The sequence below is a fragment of the Rattus norvegicus genome, chromosome 1 (genome assembly GCF_036323735.1).
Source record: "Rattus norvegicus strain BN/NHsdMcwi chromosome 1, GRCr8, whole genome shotgun sequence".
In the NCBI taxonomy this organism is placed as follows: domain Eukaryota; kingdom Metazoa; phylum Chordata; class Mammalia; order Rodentia; family Muridae; genus Rattus; species Rattus norvegicus.
In genome coordinates, this window is record NC_086019.1 from 102,913,503 (window position 1) to 102,924,732 (window position 11,230).

Consider the following 11,230-nt stretch of genomic DNA (forward strand, 5'->3'; position numbering starts at 1 on the left):
AGAAAAAAGAGTCTCTGTGTTAGGTTATTAGCATGAGGTTTAGAAACAGGAGAGCTCAACTGGACTTCTTTACCCTTCCCTTCCCTTCCCTTCCCTTATCTTCCCTTCCCTTCCCTTCCCTTCCCTTATCTTCCCTTCCCTTCCCTTCCCTTATCTTCCCTTCCCTTCCCTTATCTTCCCTTCCCTTCCCTTCCCTTATCTTCCCTTCCCTTCCCTTCCCTTATCTTCCCTTCCCTTCCCTTATCTTCCCTTCCCTTCCCTTATCTTCCCTTCCCTTCCCTTATCTTCCCTTCCCTTATCTTCCCTTCCCTTCCCTTATCTTCCCTTCCCTTCCCTTCCCTTATCTTCCCTTCCCTTCCCTTCCCTTCCCTTATCTTCCCTTCCCTTCCCTTATCTTCCCTTCCCTTCCCTTCCCTTATCTTCCCTTCCCTTCCCTTATCTTCCCTTCCCTTATCTTCCCTTCCCTTATCTTCCCTTCCCTTCCCTTCCCTTCCCTTCCCTTATCTTCCCTTCCCTTCCCTTATCTTCCCTTATCTTCCCTTCCCTTCCCTTCCCTTCTCTTGTTTTCCTTTTCTTTTCCCTTTGTTTTTTTTGCATTTTATTGCAAATAGATTCTTTTCTCATAAAATATATCCTGATTATGGTTACTGCTTTTTTTACTCCTTTCAGTTCTTCCTCACCTTCCCTCCCATCCATATTCATCCTTTTCTGTTTCTTGTTAGAAAATAAGAAATTAAAGACTTTGTAGAATTTAATGAAAATGAAGGCACAACATACCCAAACTTATGGGATACAATGAAAGCTGTGCTAAGAGGAAAAATCATTGCTCTGAGTGCCTGCAGAAAGAAACAGGAGAGACCATACACTAGCAGCTTGACAACACACATAAAGCTCTAGAACAAAAAGAAGCAAATACACCCAGGAGGAGGAGAAGGCAGGAAATAATCAAACTCGGGGCTGAAATCAACCAAGTAGAAACAAAAAGAACAATACAAAGAATCAACAAGACCAAAAGCTGGTTCTTTCAGAAAATCAACAAGATAGATAATCCTTTAGCCAGACTAACCAGAGGGCACAGAGAGAGTATCCAAATAAACAAAATCAGAAATGAAAAGGTAGACATATCAACATAATCTGAGAAAATTAAAAAAAAATCAGATCCTACTACAAAAGCCTATATTCAACAAAACTGGAAAATCTGGATGAAATGAACAATTTTCGTTCTTTATTTCTTCTATGACCAAGTTATCATTGAGGAGAGCGTCGTTCAGCTTCCATGTGTACGTGGGCTTTCTGTTGTTATTGTTCTTATTGAAGACCAGCCTTAGTCCATGGTGATCTGATAGGACGCATGGGATTATTTCAATTTTTTCTTATCTAACCAAGCAAGTAAAAGACATGTATGACAAGAACTTTGTCTCTGAAGAAAGAAAGTGAAGAAGATCTCAGAAGACAGAGGATTTCTGATGCTCATGGATTGGAAGGAGTAATATTGTAAAAGATGGCCATCTTGCCGAAAGCAATCCACAGATTCAATGCAATCCTCATCAAAATTTCAACTCATTACTTCATAGAGTTAGAAAAAGCAATTTGCAAATTCATTTGGAATAACAAAAAACAAACAAACAAACCAGGGTATAGAAACTATTCTCAACAATAAAAGAACTTCTGGGGGAATCACTATCCCTGAACTCAAGCAGTATTACAGAGCAATAGTGATAAAAACTGCATGGTATTGGTACAGAGACAGACAGATAGACCAATGGAACAGAATTAAAGACCCAGAAATGAACCCACACACCTATGGTCACTTGATTTTTGACAAAGGAGCCAAAACCATCAAATGGAAAAAAGATAGCATTTTCAGCAAATGGTGCTGGTTCAACTGGAGGGCAACATGTAGAAGAATGCAGATCGATCCATGCTTATCACCCTGTACAAAGCTTAAGTCCAAGTGGATCAAGGACCTCCACATCAAACCAGACACACTCAAACTAATAGAAGAAAAAGTGGGGAAGAGCCTCAAACACATGGGCACTGGAGAATATTTCCTCAACAAAACACCAATGGCTCATGCTCTAAGATCAAGAATCGACAAATGGAACTTCACAAAATTGCAAAGCTTCTGTCAGGCAAAGGACATTGTCATTAGGACAAAATGGCAACCAAGAGATTGGGAAAAGATCTTTACCAATCCTACATCCAATAGAGGACTAATATCCAATATATACAAAGTACTTAAGAGATTAGATTTCAAAAAATCAAATAATCCTATTAAAAATGGGGCACAGATCTAAACAAAGAATTCTCAGCCGAGGACTACTGAATGGCTGAGAAGAACCTAAAGAAATGTTCACCATCCTTAGTCATCAGGGAAATACAAATCAAAACAACCCTGAGATTCCACCTCACAGCAGTCAGAATGGCTAAGATAAAAAAAAAAAACTCAGGTGACAACAGATACTGGTGAGGATGTGGAGAAAGAGGAACACACTCCTCCATTGTTGGTAGAATTGCAAGCTGGTATAACCACTTTGGAAATCAGTCTGGAGGTTCCTGAGAAAATTGGACATAGTACTACCTGAGGACCCAGCTATACCACTCCTGGGCACATATCCAAAAGATGCCCCAACATACAACAAGGACACATGCTCCACTATCTTCATAACAGCCTTATTTATAATAGCCAGAAGATGGAAAGAACCCAGATGTCCCTCAACAGAGGAATGGATATAGAAAATGTGGTACTACTCAGCTATTAAAATCAACAACTTCATGAAATTCATAGGCAAATGGATGGAACTAGAAAATATCCTGAGTGAAGTAACCCAATCACAAGAAAAGAAAAAAAAAAACCACATGGTATGCACTCACTGATAAGTGGATATTAGCCCAAAAGCTCAAATCACCCAAGATACAATCCACAGACCACATGAAGCTCAAGAAGGACGACTAAAGTATGGATGCTTCAGTCCTTCTTAGAAGGGGGAACAAAAATATTCATATTAGCAGATATGGAAACAATGTTTGGAGCAGAGACAGAAGAAATAGCTATTCAGAACCTGCCCCACCTGGAGATCCAGCACATATACAATCAGCCACCAAACCCAAACAATATTGCTGATACTAAGAAGTGCATGCTGACAGGAACCTGATCTACTGTCTCCTAAGAGGCTCTGCCAGATCATTACAAATACAGAGGTGAATGTTTGCAACCAACCATTGAAATGAGAATGGGGTCCCCATTGGAAGAGTTAGAGAAAGGACCGAAGGAGCTGAAGGGGCTTACAACCCCATAAGAACAACAATACCAACCAACCAGAGCTCCCAGGACCTAAACTACCATCCGAAGAGTACACATGGACACACCCATGACTCCAGCTGCATATGTAGCCAAGGATGGCCATGTTGAGCACCAATGGGCAGAGAAGCCCTTGAACCTGGCAAGGCTGGACCCCCCAGTGCAAGGGAATGTCAAGGAGGGAAGGTGGGAAGGGGTGGGTGGATGGGTGGGGAACACTCTCATAGAAGAAGGGGGAAGGAGTATGGGATAGGGGATTTAGGATGGGAAGCCGGGAAAGGGGATAACATTTGAAATGTAAATTTAAACAAATCCAGTAAAAAATGTTTTAAAAAAGAAAATAATAGGTCTAATAAAACACAACAAAAATACAATAAGATAAAAATAAAAACCATCACCTCAAACCAACAAAATCAAAAGAACACAGAAGAGAAGGCACAAGAACCAGGGATCAACTCAACCACACACTCAGGAGTTCTATAAAAAAACACTAAACTGAAAGCTCTAATACGTATGCAGGGAGCCTGGGGCAGACCCATGTGGCCCTAAGCTTGCTGCTTCAGTTTCTGTGAACTTATTGCTCAGTTGATTTAGACAGCCTTGTTCTCCTGGTGTCCTCCATCTCCTCTAGTTTTCACACTCTTTCCACCTCCTCTTCCACAAGGTTCCCTGAGAGCAGAGGTGAGAAATTCGATGGAGACATCCGTTTAGAGCTGTGCATTCCAAGATCTCTCTCTCTCTCTCTCTCTCTCTCTCTCTCTCTCTCTCTCTCTCTCTCTCTCTCTCCATATTGCCCATCTATGTCTCTTTATGTTTGTTCCCATCCTCTGTTGTAGGAATATTCCCAGATGAAAGATGAAGGCGGCACTGGACTACGGTATAGCAGAGTATCTTATAGTCATTTTACCACAACTTTTCTTTTTAAAGACCAGTGCTATTTGGTTTTAGCCTGGGCCTCTAGGTTATCTATTCTCTGATTCTTGATCACCAAAACAGTGTCAAGTATAGGCTCCATCTTGTGGGGCGAAACTTAAGTCAATTCAGATTTGACTGCTTGCCCCCACAAACTTATTTGCAGACAGGAATGTATTGTAAGGCAAAGGGTTTGTGTCTGAGTTGCTGTATACTTTTCACTTTTTATAGCCTGCAGAGTAACTTCCTGTACCAAAGATACTAGAATGTATGGGTAAAAGTACTATACAGGAACCAGTTTGCCCTCTCCATGTTAAATGAGTTCTGTAGGTGTTGTCTTCAGCAATGGGGCCTTACTCAGTTGTGGAGAGCAAACGGTCTTGGCAAGAACCTGGGTTATTTGGGGATTTCCATGGGACCCCTTTGACCAACAACTCAATTGGATGTAACCCAGTCCTGGTATTAGAAGCTTCCTTTGGGGACAAGAGATGTCCAGTTGGGATGCTGTCTCCTCCATTATTTGGAGACTTCATCAGGATTGCCTTCATATATTTTAAGAAGTTTCCACTGCACTAGATTTCCATACTACCCTCTAAAACGTCTTTCAATTCTAGCTGTCTCTCTTCACATTCCCTCCCTCAACCACATCTCTCTTTCCCAATCATCTCATCCCCCAATTCGACCCTTCTCAAACCATAAAATCTATTTTACTTCCCCCTCCCAGGGACACCCTTAGTGCCTTCCTCTATATCTTAATTATCTGGGTCTATGGGATGTAGGTTGGTCATCATTTACTTAATGCCTAATATCCACATATAAGTGGACATATACTGTAGAGGAATTTTAATCCAGCAACATGGCTGTTCTGACAGGAGATCACATCCAGAGACCTCCTAAATCTGTGTGATTTGGCTGGAATGATACATCTTTAATTCCTCTGGCTGGAATACAGACATGCCTTTAGTACTTTCTTTTAATCTAAAACAATGATATCTGATCGAGGGGCAGACAAAATGATGAATCAGACGAAAAATTGACAGGAGTCAGAGATAGGATATACCCAACTGAAGTGAGAATTTCTGGTTTTATTGGAGACTCAGTTGTGTCATGTGATGTTTTTCTGAAAGCTGTCTTATGAGAGGATGTTCTGCTGAGAACAGACACGTGGCATTTTTCTGGAAGTTGCCTGGTGAAAGGACATGTGGTGTTTTGCTAGAAAGGACACTTGAGAGGATACATGATGTTTGGAGAGAGTATAAATATAACCCAACAGACAGTGGACAACTTTATTGTATTGATTCATCATGCAACTCTTTGGTGGTCATCTTTGGGCTTTGCTGGTTGGTTCACTTCATTTTCTTTACTGATCATTGCTTCTCATGACTTCATAGAGAGAGAAATCACCAAAGAACTTCTGATGTTATTCTAACTGCTTCTTGATGCTTTCATGGACTCCTGCCAATTGACAGATCTTAGTGGTTTCTTCTGGATTGGGACATTGCTACTGATTCATATTTGGTGTTTGCCAAATGGACTGGACGGCCACTGCTGATTTGTTTGGTGTTTCGCTAGTAAACTGAACTGCTGACAACAGATTGGAATTACCCCAAAAAAAAAACCCTATTTCTAAACAGGTTCCTATTTCCCCTGTTTTCTGTTAACCTTTCTTTCCCCCTACTGCTGGTGAGTGATAGCCCAGACATGAAGTTGAATCATTCAAAAAAAAATTAAAGTAGGTTTTGAAAAAAATCTAAGCCTACCTCCTATTCTTATGAGAACAGACAGGGAAAAGAGACTACTTAAAGAGCAGTGAGGAGAAACACTTGAAGTCAGTTTGATTGAGTTCAGTTGAGTTCTGAACAGTTCAGTTCATAGAATTCAGAGGCAGTTTTGCCAAGAAGAGCAATTGAATGAGAGGCTGTGAGAAGCCACTTTTGAATCAGTCAGCTAGGAGAGGCATTTGAGCTAGAACAGCTGAGTTGAACCAGCCAGCCAGAGTTCAGAAAGAATTAGTAAGGGTGGCATATTTAGCAATAAGCCTCCAAGGAAAATAAGATACTTTTATAACATAATACATTTATTTTCTATGTCTATGCTCTATTTATTACTATAGCTCTATGGTACAACTTAAAATCAGAATAGTGGGACCTTCATCAATTCTTTAATTATTCAGAATTGTTTTATCTATCCTAGGTTTTGTGGTTTTTTCCATATGAAATGGAGAATTGTCCTTTCAAGATCTGTAAAGAATTGTGCTGGAATTTTGATGGGGATTGCATTGAATCTGTAGATTGCTTTTGGTACAATGTCTATTTTTACTATATTAATAATTCAGACCCTTCCATTTTCGGATATCTTCTTCAATTTTTTCAAAGACTTGAAGTTTCTATCATAAAGTCTTTTATTTACTTAGAGTTACTCCAGGATATTTTTATATAACTCGAGTCTATTGTGAAAGGTGTTCTCTGTGGTTTCTTTTTCAGTCCATTTGTCGTTTGTGTATAGGAGGACTGCTGATTTATGTGAGTTAATTTTGTATTCAGCTACTTTACTGAAAGGCTTTATCAGCTGTAGGAGTTCCTCAGTGGAATAAATAGAGTCGCTAATATCATATGCAAATGGAGAGCGTGAACAATCTTATTCCTGATTTTGGTGGGATGGATTTCAGTTTCTGTTGGGGTACACTGTGTGAAGGTGTGTCTCTGTATATTCAATTGTTAGTTCTGTTGCAGAGCAGAGAGCTAATATTTTATAAACATTTAGTTCTTTCTCATCTGCCAAGAACAATCTAGAATTATATCTGGTTGGCTTTAATAAAGATCTCACAGCCAATAGCTGGGCAGGAAGTGGAAGGTGGAGCTTCAGGCAGAGAGAGAGAGACTATGGGAGAAGAATTGAAAGGGAAGAGGATTTGTCAGTGGACTCTGGGTGGGTGGATAAACCAGAGTGGAACAGAGAGGTAGACTTGGCCATGTGGAGGGACATAGGCTAGCATTAGTCAGAAGCTTCAAGCAGAGAGAGGGACTCTGGGAGAAGAATTGAAAGGTAGAAGATTTGTCAGTGGACTCAGAGGGGGGTGGATGAACCAAAGTAGAGTAGAGAGGTACACCTGGCCATGTGGATGGATGTAGGCTAGCATTATTCAGGACAGAGTAATCAGGAGACTGCATAGCTATGGCTTTAAAATATTAGTAAGACTTTTGTCATTATTTCTATCACTGGCATGCTCAAGAGAGTCCTGGTATAAATTTCTCTCCATTTAAGTTGATGCTGGCTATGGGCTTGTTGTAAGCTACCATTTTCATGTTTAGGTCTATCCCTTGTACTCCCAAGGGCTTCTACCATGAAGGGTTGCTGGATTTTGTCAAAGGCCTTTTCAGCATGATCATGTGGGCTTTGTTTTTTTTTTTATTTCAGTGTGTTTGTGTGGTGAATTACATTGCAAATTTTCATATGCTGAACCATCCAGGCATCTCATAGGTGAAGCCAACTTCAAAATGATGCATTTTGATATGTTCTTGGATTCAGTTTGCAAGTATTGAGTATTTTTGCTTCTATGTTCATAAGGCAAACTAGTCTATAATTCTCTTTCTTCATTAAGTCTTTACATGGTTTGTGTATCAGGGTAACATACAACTGTGGCTTCATACAATGAATTTGGTCATGCTCCCTCTGTTTCTGTTTTGTAAATAATTTGAAGATGATTGGCAATAACTCTTCTTTGAAAAACTGGTACAATTCTGGTCCAAGACCATCTGACCCTGGACTTTTTTATGTTGGGAGATTTTAATCTCTGCTTCTATTTCACCAGAGTTTACAGTTCTGTTTAAGTTGCTTATCTGATCTTGATTTAACTTTGGTTAGTAATATATATTTCTTTTTTGATTTTCTAATTTGTTGGAGTAAAAGTTACTAAAGGGTGTCCTTATGATTCTCTGGATTTTCCCAATATCTATTGTTGTGTCCCTTTATTGTTTCTGATTTTGTTAATTTGGATATTCTGTCTATACTTTTCAGTTAATTTGGATAAGGGTGTGTTGATCTTATCGATTTTCTCAAAGAATCAACTCTTTGCTTCATTGATTCTTTGTATTGTTCTGTTTCTGTTTTATTCATTTCAGTCCTTTGTTTATTTCTTGCCATCTATTCCTTTTGAGTGAGACCTCCTCCCCCTCTTCCTCCTCCCTCTCCCTCTTCCTCCTTCCTTCCTTCTCCTCCCTTTCTCCTCCTCCTCTTCCTCCTCCTTCTTCTAAAGATTTATTATGTGTGTGTGTGTGTGTGTGTGTGTGTGTGTGTGTGTGTGTGTGTGTGTTTTCAATCTTCAGACACACCAGAGGAGGGCATCAGATCCCATTACAGATGGTTGTGAGCCACCATGTGGTTGCTGGGAATTGAACTCAGGACCTCTGGAAGAGCAGTCAGTGCTCTTAACCGCTGAGCCATCTCTCCAGCTCAAAAGATTTCTTCTTTTTTTTTTTTTCTAGAGCTTTCAATTGTGCTGTTAAGTTGCTAAGATGGTAACTCTCCTGTTGTTGCTGCTGCTATTGTTGTTGTTGTTTAATGCAAGTCCTTTTAGCTATGAACTTGCCTATTAGAACTGCCTTCATGAACGGCCATTCAGAGCCTGCCCCACATGTGGCCCATATATATATACAGCCACCAAAACTAGATAAGATTGATGAAGTTAAAAAATGCATGCTGAAAGGGACCAATGTAGATCTCTCCTAAGAGACACATCCAGAGCATGTCCAATACAGAGGTCAGTGCTAGCAGCAAACCACTGAACTGAGAACGGGACCCCCTTGGGGGGAATTAGAGGAAGAATTGAAAGAGTTGAAGGAACTTGCGACCCCATAAGAACAACAATGCCAACCAACCAGAACTTCCAGGGACTAAACCACTACCAAAAGACTATACATGGACTGACCGAGGGCTCCAACTGCATATGTATCAGAGAATAGTCTTGTTGGGGCACCAGTGGAAGGGGAAGCCCTTGGTCCTGCCAAGGTTGGACCCCCAGTGTAGGGGATTGTTAGGGGGGTGGTAATGGGGGGTGGATGGGGAGGGGGAAACCCAGATAGAAGGGGAGGGGGAGGGGCTAGAGGGCTGATGGACAGGAAACCAGGAAAGGGAATAACATTTGAAATGTAAATAAGAAACAACCAATTTAATAAAAATGGTGGAAAAAAAAGGAACTGCCTTCATTGTGTCCCGTAAGTTTGGGTATGAGCCGTATCCATTTTCATTCAATTCTAGAAAGTCTTTAATTTCTTCCTTAATGTCACTCTTGACTCATTTTTTTATTCAGTGGAGAGAGAGTGGCTCAGTTTCCATGCTTTTGTAAGCTTTCTGTTATATCTGCTATTGTTGATATCCAGCTTCAATCTATGGTGGTCTGATATAATGCAGGGCATTATTTTAATTTTCTTCTCTCTGTTGAGACTTGCTTTATGTCTGAGTATGTGGTCAGTTCCATAAGGTTCAGAGAAGAACATATATTATTTTGTGTATGGGAAAAATTCTGTAAATATCTGTTCGATTCATTTGGTTTATAATAACTGTTAGGTCCAGCATTTCTCTGTTAATTTTTGTCTGGCTGACCTGGTGAGAGTGGGGTATTAAGTCTCCCACTATCAGTAAGTGAGGGTCGATATGTGGTTTAAGCCATATTAAAGTTTCTTTTGCAAACTTGAGTGACCTTGTGTTTGGGGCAAAGATGTTAAGAATTGCAATGTCCTCTTGGATTTTTTTTTTATCTTTTCTGATTAGCTTTGATTTAAAACCTATTTTGTCAGATATTAAAATGGCTGAGTCATTTTAATACAAGGTATTTTTTTTCTTTTTCTTTTGTTCGGAGCTGGGGACAGAACCCAGGGCCTTGCGCTTTCTAGGCAAGCGCTCTACCACTGAGCTAAATCCCCAACCCCTGAGGGGACTTTCTTTTCTAGTCTAATCTATTTGGTGTTCTGTATGCTTCTTGTACCTTTATAGGCATCTCTTCTTTGGATTAGAAATTTTTTCTCTAGCTGAAATGCCCAACAAAGGGGAGGAAGAACCTATAGAGACCATATCTAGAGCTTGGGCAAGGCCCCCAGTTGAGGAATGGAGCCACCCACTCATCTCCAAATTTTTAACCTAGAATTGCTCCAGTCTAAAGAAAATATGGAAACAAAGGCGGAATAGAGATGGAAAGAAAAGCCATCCAGAGCCTGCCCCACCTAAGGCTCAATCCCATATACAGACACCAAACCCAGACACTATTGCAGATGCCAAGAAGTGCTTGCTGCCAGGGGCATGGTATAGCTGTCTCCTGAGAGGCTCTTCCAGAGCCTAACAAATACAGATGTGGATACTTGCAGCCAACTATTGGACTGGGCACAGGGACCCCAATGGAGGAGTTAGAGAAAGGATTGAAGGAGCTGATGGGGTTTGCAACCCCATAGGAAGAACAATAATATCAACCAACCAGACCCCTCAGAGCTCCTAGGGACTAAACTACTAACCAAAGAGTACACATGGAGTGACCCATAGCTCCAGCTGCAACTGTAGCAGAGGATGGCCTTGTCTGGCATCAATGGGAGGGGAGGCCCTTGGTTCTGTGAAGTCTCAATGCTCCAGTGGAGGGGAATACTAGGGTGGTGAGGTGGGGGTGGGTGGGTGAGCACCCTCATAGAAGAAGGGAGAGGAAGGATGGGACAGGGAGTTTGCAGAGTGGAAACCAAGAAAGGGGATAACATTTGAAATGTAAATAAATGAAAAATCCAGTAAGTTTTTTTTTCTCCTATAATTTTGTTGAAAATATTTTCTGGGCATTTGAGCTGGGTTTCTTCTCCTCCCTCTTTTTCTATTATTCTTAGGTTTGGTCTTTTCACAGTGTCACAGATTTTTGGGATGTTTTGTGTCAGGAGGTTTGTGGAGTCAGCATTTTCTTTGACCAGTGTGTCCATATCTTGTATTGTATGTTCGGTGTCCACGATTCTCTCTTCTGTCTCTTATAGTCTGTTGCTGAAACTTGCC